The sequence below is a fragment of the Manis pentadactyla genome, chromosome 12, assembly GCF_030020395.1.
Source record: "Manis pentadactyla isolate mManPen7 chromosome 12, mManPen7.hap1, whole genome shotgun sequence".
NCBI lineage: Eukaryota > Metazoa > Chordata > Mammalia > Pholidota > Manidae > Manis > Manis pentadactyla.
In genome coordinates this window covers 29,024,867-29,037,694 of record NC_080030.1, presented here as the reverse complement: position 1 = coordinate 29,037,694, position 12,828 = coordinate 29,024,867, and positions in this window count along the sequence as shown.

The following is a 12,828-nucleotide window of genomic DNA, read 5'->3' as shown; positions in this document are numbered from 1 at the left end:
CCCCGGAGGGGCCAGGACCTCGTGTCTCTGCTCGCAACTGTACCTCCAAGTCTGCAGAGAACACCAGACACATAGGAGCCCTAGCAGCACATCAGTGGGTTAACTGGCTCACTGCTGGTGATCTTGGTTCCCCCACTAGGCAACCCTCCTCCCGTGTTGAGGAATGCTGTCTGCCTGATCCGCTGCCGTCAGGGTGCTACCACCCTGCACGCTAAGTTTGGCCCCAGACCAGCAGCGTCAGGAAATTCTGGGGGCCTGTTAGCAGCTCAGGACCACGGCCCCACCCAACCTAAGTGCCAGAACCTAATTGCAGCAAGTTCCCCGCATGACCTCCTGTTCCTTAGGGTCTGAGAAGTGCCATCTGCGGGCGATGGCCCGGCGAGCATGGGCAGACGTGTGCACAATGTGTGGGCAGCAGGCTTAGCACGTGACCTTCTCAATGGAGTGAATGCAGAACGATGCTGGACACCAAGCCATCAGTGCCCCGTGCAGCCTGAGTGCAGGAGCCACTGGACTCCCCACAGGGAAGATCAGGGTCATCGGGGGAACTGGAATCCACCTTGCCTGGGGCCTGGGGAATGTGCACGGTCTCCTCCAGTGGTGGACAACACCCAGACACCAGGCCTGGTGACCAGGGCTGTGGCTCTTGCAGGCACTCTGTCCAGGTGGCGGTTGGACTTGAGATCCCTCCTGCAAGCTGCTGACCCCAGAGGGCGTCCCGGTGGGTGGTGAGACCCAGTGCCCTTGTGGGAGCACAAGCCCCTTGGATTCTCCTGAGGCTTGCTGGGCTGTTTTCTAGTTTTGCTGAACAATACTGCTCATGCCCAGGACTGGGGTCAGCCCAGGATGACACCAGAGCCAAGTGAGGGAGTCCCGGGACTATAGCACACCCCCAGGGCCTCACAGCTGACGTTCTGTGGTGTCCTTGCGCCCTCTGATCTGGTGTTTGAGGAGCAATAGGAAACTAGCAGGCCCTGAAAAGCACGCGCATCCAGCCCCAAGCCCTTCCTGTGTCCTAAAAATACAGCCGATCCGATTCCTGCAGCAGCTATTCTGGAGCCAGGACAGCAAAGTGCTTCCTCCAGATGAAAAGGCCCGGAACCATGGACCGACTCCCGCCGCCTGGAGGTCACAGCCCACAGGGAGCCGGCTGCCCAGGGGACACACAGCCCCGGAGCTGCCTATTTTGGGAGGCTGGGGTGGGGGCAGAAGTGGTACTTCTATTTTTTTAGTTTACTTTGTTTTTAAATTCAAACTTAGTCAGGAAAGGTGGGGAGTGAAGGAAGAAGTAGACACAGGGAGCTGGACTGGGAAGACTCGAATCCGGGCCACGAGCCCCTCCCTTTCCAGGCCCACCGGCGCCTGACGCTGGGGACCGGAGTGAGCCAGCCCCTCCTGGGTGCCACGGGGTGAGGCAAGGCTCCCCTGGGCCCCCTCCTCCTGTTTTCACCAGATATGACCCTGAGGAGGGGGCTTACCTGAGCTCAAGGCCACGCTTGCGTCTGCTCCCCAGTAAATCTCTCTTGCACGTTGCTCCAGGGCCCCTGGGAGTCTTTGCCTGCTCCCGGCTTCCAAGAGATCAAGGGGAGCAGCTCCCACTGCCGGGCCCTGGCTGGGCAGCTGAGGTCTGCAGGTTGCGCCCACACCTCCTGCTCCCTAGTGGGCCCTGCCCATTCCAGTTGTCCCACTTGCCCATGTCCTTATCTGACCATTAGCAGAGCTCACAGAGAGCTTCCGCCACCTCCCAACCTCAGCAGATTCTGCTCTTTCTTCTCCCGAACATGGGCCCAGCCCTCCTGTGGACCTTGCACTCCCTTCCTCCAGGAAGCCTGGGCAGACATCGTTGCAAGAACCTCCCGAGTCCACTTGTGCAGCCCTCACCCCTGACCGGCCCTCTCTCCCACCCCACGGTCTCCTTGGAGCAGTCCTGGGAGACAGGGATGGAGTGCGCAGCAGGTCTCACTCGGGTGCGCTCAGCCTAAGGCACTAACCCCCTGAAGAGAAGAGGTGTGTACGTAGAATCTCATTACAGCTCCATCATAGGTGGTGACATTTTAAAAGAAGAAAACCCTAAATGTTACACGAAATTGGCAATGCCAACTGCCATCATGAAATCTCAGGACACTGGTATCAACACACTTTTCCAAGGAACAAGAGAAAAAGGCCAGGCTGACTTGAAAAAGGGAGACAAGAGGGCTTGGCCCTCAGCGCAGCTCTGGCCCGGCGGTGAGGCTGTTACCCTGGGGTGACGACGGCGGCCGGCAGGACCCGGGGAGGACGGCGCTGGACCTCTGTGTCGCTCCCCCAGGCCTCCTGGCCTAGCCAGATGGTCAGAAAGTACCCAACACAGATTTAGGAGCATTCTACAAAACTCCTGAGCAGAACCCCTCAGAACTGGGAGGGTTGTGGAAACAACAAGAGGAAAGACCGAGAAACCACCGACAGGAGCCTAGGAAGACTGGGACCAGGGCCGTGTGGCCCCGGGGGCACCAGGGGCACCAGGCACCTGGAGTGTGGCTGATGGCCCTGAACCGAGGCTGGCTTCCTGGCTTTGACGAGCGTACTCTGGAAATGGAAGGCATCAAAAATGGGGGGAGATGCGCAGGCATCTGGGGAGCCCTGTACTATCTGCAAACATTCTGCAAATCTAAAATCATTCCAAAATGAATTTTATATTTTAAAAAATGGCATTGGCCTTACCAACAGCCATACTAGATGCCCAAAATCATACCTCAAATCCACGTGAAAAATGATTTCCACCAAGAATTTTCTATCAAGCAAACTACCAGTGGAGGTTGAGGCTGAAATGAAGACACTGCCAGTCATGCAAGGGCCCAGAAAATGCGCTCCCACATGCTCATGGTACACAATTAAGGGCTGGAGAAATGAAGGAACAAATCAAGGAAAAGACGGGTGTGGAATCCAGGAAGTGGAGTGCCCAGAAGGCCAGGGAGAGTCCCTGGTAGGAGCCCTGCCCCTGGCAGGGTGCCCTCAGGAGGGCAGGGAGCAGGTGCGGGAGCATCAGGCAAGCCTGGGCCTGGGCCTCTGACAGGCTGGTAGGGGCATTTGGAGAAAACATAATGTTTAGAACAGAGAAATCTGAGGAAATGACACTGCCTTTATTATTAACCCCCAGGGAAGTGAAAGTGTTAAGAGAAATAGGATCATAGTGCACTGCTTGGCTCAACAGTTTAAAAAATCCCACATGCTGCTTATTTATCAAAACTATGATGTAACTGTTTATCAAAACTGTGAGAAAATTGGGAAAAGATCATATTAGATGAAAGAATTAAATCTCCAACCATCCTAAGAGGAAATAAACATTTTCTGTATAAAATTGCTAATCAGTGTATTATTTTTAAATGGTTCCCTGTACAAAGCAGAACTGGGGGTGTGAAGAGAAGGTGTGGATAACTGCTGTGTTTTTAAAGAAATCTTCTAATATTTCGTAAAGACATTACATGGATATATTATTTAACACCATTTTCAATTTTTAAAAGGAAATGTTTGGCATATAATATTAGGGGAAAAAAGCAAAATAAATTGCATATGCAGATTATCAAAATCAGACAGAGCTAGTGTTGAATTGTAACACCTGTTAACAATGAAAACAGATGACTTGGCAGCACCCATCTCTAATGGGTGGTATCTCGCCTAATGCATTTTTATAACCTGTCCAGCAGATCAAAGCAGTGGGAAGCTGCACTTTTAAATTGAAACTGAGTATCAAATGTTTGAGGAATATTATTTTCTTTTGCTTGTACAAATGCAGAGTGCTGGGGGAACCCAACAATGAGAAACAGTTTTCTGTGGATAACCTTCATAGGTTTTTAATTGTTTTCAGTGCAAATCTATATTTTATTAAAGAGAATAGTTTCATAAATAATTGGTCAAAGAGTAGGGGCCACTGTTATTCATTCTTATTAAAACTGCGTTTTCGGTAGACATCAAATGCCAGTTCCCTGACTCTGAACCCAGCAGCCTAAGTTCCCTGCTTTATCCTGCTCCAGTCTCGTGCCTGCTCCTCTTCGCTGCCGTCTCTGTTCTCCCACAGCCAGCACGTCTCTGCCTCCTTCCCCCTATGCCGGTGGCCTCTGTCTGTGCTGAGGGATAATGCCTGGCGTTCGAGCACCCAGCCCTTGTCCAGCTGTTGCTTATGGGAGGGCAGTGCAGGGTTGGAAGGTTGGGACAGTTTGAGGGGATGGTGGGGTGAGTCACTTGACACAGTGGGACGGGCAAGCTATTCTTTAAAAATGCAAGAACAGCAAATACCTAAGAGGTTTCAGGAACCCAGTTGCTTTGTTTGGGAAACAAATTTTGATAAAGTAGGGTCTCTTCTGCTTCTAACAGAAGCGTCAGCTCAGAGGGCGCCAGGCCTCCTCCTGACAGGGAGGATGGATCTTGGGCCGCCAACTCCCACCTGCACGATGTGCAGTTGCCCCACAGTGCAGGGTCCTGCTGTGGCCCCAGCTGCCTCTCCCTCCTTCTCCCAGCCAGCTCTCCTCCCCACACCCTGGACGCCCGCCTGCCGACCTCACAGTGCATCTATAAACAACCCCATGGGCTTCTCCTGCCATCAGAGACCTAGTCATCTTTCTGTACACAACCTTAGGCCCCTACCAGGCTAATTCTCTCCATAAATTCATAACCAATTTGGGGGCCAGGATTCTTTTAATTTCCTGCACAGATATTCCCAAGCACCTAAATAATGGAAGTCATGCACTCAAATACTGGTGTGTTTTTTTAATTGACATCTTCCTCTAAATACCAAGGGGGGTGTTCTTCTGCATGGCAGGAGGAAGTCTTCACTGTGTCTGTGCCAGAGGGAAGCCTGCCCTGCCGTCCCTTGAGACATTCTCCCAGGACCACCTGACACCCACTTCCCTCGTGTCACTGCTCCTGGACCCTGTGGGGAGGGCAGGCGGACTCAACTCTCCCACCCAAAGGTCCCACAGGGTTCTCAGAAGCTCCCGGACACCGCAGCTAGTGGCAGGTGGGATGGAGAAGGACAACCGAGCCCTCAGGGAGCCCCAGGGGACCCCCCAGGGGGCACTCAGGGGAAGGTATAAAGGGGCAGATTTCTCCACCAACAATGAGCTCAGGGGATGGTCGCCTAAGCTTCTGGATTTACCTTTCACTTAAAAACCAAGCAAGAGAAGCAGCACCCTGGCCAGGACGCCACAGGACTGAGCGATTCTCCAGAGGGCGAAGGGTGAAGGGCAGAGTGCACGACGCCTGCCCACCACCAGAGGCCCGTTGGCGTCCCTCATTTCCTTCTCGGTGTAGACGGAGCTCACCCGCTTTGTGCGGTGGTGGCTTCCACAGGGAGGAGTCCCTCCCCAGTCCTCAAGCCGCCACACCAGGGGCCAGGGTGGGGGAGAAGGGCGGCTGGGGCAGCAGCTGCTGGATGAGGAGGAAACTGCAATAAATACCCCCTCAGAACTCCAGAATGTTCCGTGACATCATCTCCATAATCCCCAGCACGCAGGGAGGCCAGCCCATGGCTCAGCTGTGATGGGGCCCACCGGGGGCAGTGGTGACGGTGACGAAGTGCCACTCGCTGCTGGGGGAGGGACTCAGGTGAGGCACGGCCCAGATCTGCCCGGGAGCCACCACACCGAGAGCCCAGCGCCCGAGGCAGGGAGAAGCCAGCCGGCGCCAGAGCCCTCGTGGGGCTGCGTTCATCGGGTTTCTTCTGCTGCTGTTTGGAAATGTGGGAATGTGCAGCACACAGAGGAAAAGACGAGCACAGGGCAGGTGCCCTGCCTGGGCATCCATGCCCTGCATCATGACCTGAGCCCAGGGACCATCTTCTCCCGCCCAACCCACCCGCCCCGTGGCCACAAGTGAGTGACTCCCAGCCAAACGTAGCCTGCATTTGACATTGGATACTTTGCCTTTCTTCTGATAGGATGCAATGATGAGATTAAAGAAGCCTGGAAGTTTTCATTTTAAGGAGAAACATGTTTGCATCCTTCTCTAAAAAAAAAAATTGTCGGCAATAAATTCCCCTGAGACAGCCCACTCCCAGGGCTGCTGCAGGGCTGTGAGGAGCAGGAAATGGACACTTTATGATCCAGCCTGCCCGGGGCAGCAGACTGCCTGATTGCCTCCCGAAAGGCTGAAATGTGGAGGACTGTGGGAGGGCCCGGCCTGCGGGGACAGTCTGGCCAGTCTGCCTGTTCCAGGGCTTGGACGCTGCGCCCAGCAACAACTGGGTGTTTAGAAGCCCTGGGGGCGGAGCCGAGGGAGGCATTGGAAGGAGTCCTAGAGCCTGTGCAGTTTAGCTTCTGTGGCTCCTTGTCTCTGGGGCAGAGAGACGAGGGGGCGTTCTCCCGCCTCCTGGCCTGTGCTTGCGCTGCCCTGAGCCTCCAGCCAGAGACCCCCGTGCAGGTTCAGCCCTCCATCCAGGGAGGCCCAAGTTAGCTTCCGCTCCCTACTTGGCAAGGTAAATCCAGGGCCATCCTCCCTTCCCAGGAGAGAGGTGGGGTTTTGATTCATTTGAATATACAGATAAGAACCTAAAAAGTTAGACTGCCCTTCATCCATGCTACAAAGAACAATGCCCGGCGTGGTGGGACCAGGACAGTGAAGCTTCTGCACATGTAGGCCAGGACACCCCGGTATGGCTCTCCCCAGGTACAGGCAGGCTCAGCAGGCAGGGAAGGTGCGCTGATCAGCCCTTCTGGAAGGTTCTCCCATCAAACCCTACAAGGGCTCAATCCCTCAGCCACTGAACTCCTGCTTGCCTCAAGGCCTCTTTCCCCACAACCGCCAGGACCTCTTTGTCCCTTGGCCACAGGTGGACCGGGGAGGGTGGGCAGCTGGTCAGTCCACTCTGCAGTCCCGGGAGTCACACCAGCAGACAACCTGACGAGGCAGCCTTGAACTCCACCTCCGTTCCCTATACGGCCAGAGGTCCACAGTGCTCCTCTGCTAAATGGGAAGATCCCCAGTCCAGACCCCACAGCCCGGTGGGACATCCAGGGGTGTCATGTGTCCCCAACCAGATCGGGGCTGATGTGTGCAAATGGTTGAGGGGCCCACTGTTGCTTCTCCCCAGACTTTGAAAATTGTTTTATTTTACACTTTTAACTGGGATATAATTTACATCCAGTGAAATGTATAAAGCATAAGGCATAGCATGAGGGTTTCTGAGGTCACCCACAGGGAAGACAGGGAGGGAAGTAAGGCCAGGGGAGAGGAAGTCCAGGACACAGCGCTTCCTTCAGGAAATACTCCACAGGGTGCCCAGCAGACCTTTCAAGCAACATTTTCACTCCCTGCTCATGTCTGTCTGCTGTGATGGGCTTTAGGTTCTGCCCTTGGTCTATTTTTCTGGGCCAAGCTTGGAGCAGAAATGTCAGATGGAGTGCATCACGACAGAATAATGGTGCTGCCTCTGGCAGCACGCACTGAGCTGCCGGGCCGAGCAGAGGGGCTGCGGAGTCCCTGCACACCAAGGTCTAAGCCTGCAGGCCAGCGTCCTGTGGCTTTCCGATCATTCTATCCACCCCTTCGTGAATTAGCCTTCTTCTTCTGAGGCCAGGCAGACCACCTGCAGCGGGGAGGAACCGTCCACTCAGCAGGTGCCCACCAAGTCCCCAGCAGTGGCCTTCCCAGGACCTGCCGCTGCTCTGGGCAGTCCCTCCTACTGCACGGGGGACCACAGGGACCCCTGGGCAGTGTTCACAAGCAGTTCCTGTTTGAAGGCTCAGAAGCTGGGGACAGGGTTGCAGAGATATGGCCCATTTCCATGCTGTTACCCAGAAGCGAAAGTGGCATGCAAACCAGGCCACGTGCTCAGGCCAAGGCCCACTTGGAGAGGGGTCAGCCACGTCCACGGGGTCAGGCTTGGGATTGTCGTTAAGCAGCTACTCTGCCCCCAGACAGTTCCCTAGCCCCTTGTCTTGCCAATGGGTTTCAGCCCTGGACAAGTTCACTACGGATTCAATGTGACCAAAGAAATGACAGTAGAACATTCTTGGGGTGAAAGGGTTATACCCAACTTTATTCCCACCATAGCAGGTCAGTCACTAGAATCCCATTCACTCAGAGAGAGTCTGCATGCAGCAAGCCGGTCTCTGCCTCTGGGCCTGTCTGTCCGCACAGCCGTCCTCTGGGCTTCTGGTCCTCGGTGCTGCCACCACTCCAGCCTGCGCTCTGCTCTCCTGCAGCCTTGCAGCCGTGCCACCGTGTCGCCCAGAGCACTGGGCAGAGCTCTTTATATAGAGTCAATAGCAATGTGTTGCCCACACATGTGCAGTGAGGTAGCCGACCAGGGCCAGGTGAGAATCCTGGCCATAGGAACCTTCACTTTATCCACATCCCTCCCCTTGCACTTGGGTGTGGGGAGCAAGCTCCCACTCCCAGCCCCTCCTGGCCCTGCTCAGGGTGCCCTCCGGCTCAGAGGACTAAGCATGGACCCCAGCTGTGGCCTGATCGTGTTGTGTTTTCTCTGGTACAGAGCGTCAGCCCAGTGGCAGGGGCTCTTGCCACATCAGCACTCCAGTTACCCAGGATGACTCAGCAGCTCAGCTGGCGGGGCACCTGGAGGTACCCGGGAGGCTTGGCTGCCAGCCGCAGCTGCAGACCAGGAAGATCTCTGCGCTGGGGGAGCCCCAGGCAGACCCAACCCTGAAGACTCTCCTCTGCCCATCTTACTTGTGCTGGGGGCTGGAGTGCAGAGGGAGATTGACCACCAGCTTCTCATGAGGCTCAGGTTCCAGGAGGGAATGCCCTTCCCAGAAAGTCAGGCCTCTGAGGCTGCACCGGGAAGCGGGTCACCTTGATTGCGCACCTGCAGGAGGGCATGCTCGGGTCACTGCGGTGAGTGTCCACATGACTGCCGCCGTCTCTGCTGCCCTATCCTTCCTGCCCCGTGTTCTCTGGGGTGGGGGGACCCAGGTGTTCTCACTAATGCACACCTGAGCCCCAGGATAGAGAGAGCTGGGAACGTGGCCCAGGAGTGACTCAGGGCTGCTGGGTGCTCTGCAGGGAGGGACGTGCATCTCACCCAGCCCCAGGCACCCGCACTCGCTGCTCATCAGCCGATGAAGAGGCCGTGGCTGCAGGCCGCGTGGCGGCCCACACCTGCAGCCACATGGCGCGTCTGCTCCTGGGCTGCATTCCCCCCCACATCACAGGGGATCTGAGGCAAACCCCATCTCCGATCAGCTGATGCTCCTCTTGTCTCCCTTCTTTGTCCCATGAGCCCGTGGCCGGGGGCTGTGCCCCTCTGGGGGTGCTGGCTGGGAGGGACACTGTGGCCCCATCACCTGGTCCCTCCTTTGCAATCAGGCTTTCTCCTGACTGTGCTCCAGGGGTCCTTCTCCGTCCTGCCCATCAAAATCCTGGCAATGCACACCACAGCCCCGGCACTGCTCCCAGCCCCCGGCCCCTCCTCCCCTGCTGTCCCAGGCCCTGGTCGCAGGCTGCACTGTGCTGTGCGCTTCAGGAGACTGGTACGTGTCTGTACCCACTCCAGGTCAGAGACACCCAGTCTTCCTGGGCAGGGACTTGCAAGGAAGCCAGGCCCCTGAGAATGGTGGTGACCTTTACCAGGCATCTTAGGGCTGGCACCTGACCCCTGTGGATGGGGCCGGCGAGGCCCTCTCCCATCTCCAGATGGCTGACACCCCTGAGTGGGCAAAGTGGCCCTGGGGGGGTCTGTGTGTGGGAGTCTTGGTTTTCCTTCTTCCAAGCCCAGCCACAGATCCTTCCAGGACCACGCCAAGTCTCTTGCCAAGCCAGGATCACCCCTCATGTAGGAAAGCAGGACCTTGTTAGCATCCTTGTCCTGGAAGAGGGAAAGGAGTGGGCCTGTTCTAACCGACCTCTGGGACTCCCTAAAAGTGCCTACTGTGTGTCCAACAAAGGCGATCCCATCCCTGTTTCCGTGGTCGGCGCAGTCCCAGCTCTGGCCTGGCCCCGAGCGCCTGAGGCAGGAGTCTTCGCCTCCCACCCCAGCATTGAGGAGAGGGCCTGGTGCGTGGGAGGCCCTCAAGGAGCTGTCGGCTGAAACCACAAACAACTGGGTGGCTTTGAGCCCTGGTCTCTCCTGCAAATTAAAAAGTTGGGCTGATCAGACCGTCCTAAGTCTTCCCAGTCACAGATCTTCATCTGTTCACCCAAAGTCCTTCTCTGGAATCCTGTATATGGAACAAATAAAGTAACTGAATCACCCCAGGAGAGGGAATGGGCACCTTTTGGAGGACTTTCCAGGGCGACACACGTACAGAAGCCTGGCTGCAAAGCTAGTGGGGGGACTGGGCCGAGCTTCTCTCTAAGCCCCCAAGCGCTGTGTCCCACTTGGCACCTTCCAGGTCGCCGAGAAGTACAGCTGGAGGAGCTGGCTGTACTCTCCAGAGGGTCTTGCTTGCCTCACGGGAGGTGGGGTTTCTTTAAATCAATGCACGCGCCTTGCTGGCCTCGTGTTCCTTTCTAAAAATGGGTCTGACGAGGCCTGCAGGCTGCTGGGGAGACAGAATCCTCTCCCGTCTGACACAAGCTTGGCTGCATCCCGAGGCCACGTGGCGGCTGTGCTCTGCCGTCCTCCTGCTGGCCAGCGTGCTTCACCCTTCTGGCTTTCCCAAAGGATGTCCAGAGATCCATGGGGCTCCAGGCTCTGCTCCTGTCCACAGAGGGAAGCTGTGATGAGCCCGAAGGAGAGGGGACAAAGACGGCTGCCCAGCTCCTCAGCTTCACACGGCCCCACGGAGACAGAAGAGGCAGGGGGCGGTGGGCAGCTATTTCGGGCACTGACGGCTTATGACCACAACTGCTGGATTCAGAGGATGAGGGGCTGGCTGACAACTTGCTAAAATATGGGATCCATTTCTAATCAAGATAAAGGCTCCGGGACATGATGTCTGGCCATTTAGGAGTACAAAAGCATATTTCAGGGAAGTAATTATGTGCTTGACATGGAACCTTAAACCCAAAGAATGAGAAACTGACTTGTAGCCATGAACAAATGAGGCTTAATTTGGTTCCAACTTTTAAGAACTTGGGTATTTATTTCAGAAGAATCTTCCCACCAAAGTCCAGGCATCCATTTGGGCCAATAGGCTGTTGCTCAGAACCAAGGGGAGACGGAGCCCTGTGAGGGCAAAGGGAATATTCTGGAAGGTGCACTGAGGGGTGGCCCTCACCGTGTGGACCTTCACTGAAGGAGGCAACCAACAGGCTATTTGGTCAGAGGAGCCCCAGGCACCCGCTGTCACACCGGGGGCAGGGGCACTGCTCAGACCTCATGGTCTTGGCCCATTAGTGGCCTAAGGAGAACTTCCCCAGCGCTTCTCTGCCCAGTGCCACGCCTGCCCTCCCTGCTCCCACCACAGTCAGCCCCGTGGGCTTACAGTGCATGCCCTCCACCAGAAAGGGGGCGATTCCCCCTCCCCCAGGAGAACGAGGGGCCTCCACTCTGGCCTTACAGAGCCTGCCCTGAGCCCATCAGCGGTGCGGCACCTGCCCCTCCATCTTGTTCCGAAGGGCTGGGGGATGCGGAGAGCTCCTGATGCTGGGCCTCCGTGGGCCACTGATGCCCAAAGTAAGAGCTTCTCCCATGGGACCAAGGGGCAGCTTTCCTTTGTGACCAGAGAGCCAGGGTAGGGTGTGGGTGCGGAGATGCAGCCAAGGAAAGGGGCTCTGCTCATCTGCCTCCTGCCCTCTAGGGCCACCAGGCCCCTCCGGGATACGGGGAGCCATTGTGCCTGAATCAGCTGGTGATTGCTGATTAAAATCAAGTTCTGTTGCCTGTGATCATCAGTTCATATGTGAAAAGGGTCAAGTGGGTCAGTAATTTGACATAATTTTTCAAATTAAAAATGATTTGGGGCCCGTGTGATCTCTGTGCTGAGCCTCTTCAAACATCCTGATTGCCCCTCCGCTCCCTGCCTCCCTCCTGCCCGCACGGCACCCCCAGCACCGGGCCTGCCCTCTCCGGCCTGGCCGCCCTCCCGCTGCTGCTTCAGACTTCATCCAGCTTCTCGTCTATGAGGCAGTTGCTCTCAGATTCTGGTGTGAATCAGAATCAGCCAGAAATGGTCCAGACCACAGGTGTGAGGCTTCACCTCAGCTACTAAATCAGAACCAACCCTACTGCTGCCGTGCAAACCCTCACTCTCAGGGACTTTGCACCAGCGTGTGGCCCCGCAGGTCTGAGCAGGGTCTCACTGGGCCGGAAGCCCAGGGGCTGGGGGCTCTTTCTGCCCCGTCTCCCTCTCCACCCGTAAGGACCCTCCTGACAACATTAAGGACTGCCTGGAGAACCCAGCATGAGCTCCCGGTGCAGGAGCCTCCGCAAAGCCCCTTGAGCTGCATCAAGGACACCCACAGGCCCAGGGACTGGCACAGAGACAGCTTGGGAGGCCTTTGTCCCATCCACCACAATGAGCATGATGCCAGGTGTGTGTTCATTTCGACAAACTCCCAGACCATGGAAGCTGCTGGACCGTGAACTCGGCGCAGACTCACCCCAGCCCTGGCGCCCAGCCCCTTAATGTTCACCCTGCAGGACATGCCAAGGCTTCCCAATCACAGGCTTTGGTCCCACCCTTCTCTTCATAGGAATGCCATCTCCTGCTGTCTGTTTGACAAACTCCTACTTAACCTGCAGGACCCCACTCAAAGCGGCCTCTTCTCAGTTATGCTCTGCCAGTTCTCACTGGAAATGCTCTCCTATGGTTGAAAAATTGAAGCACTTCTGCACCAATTACTAAATTGCCTCCTCCCTGAGCCCGACTAGCATCCCGACTTGTTCTCCCCACTGGACCCTGGGATTTCAGGTGACCCAACAGCCATAGAATTAACTCCCACACCAGAGCA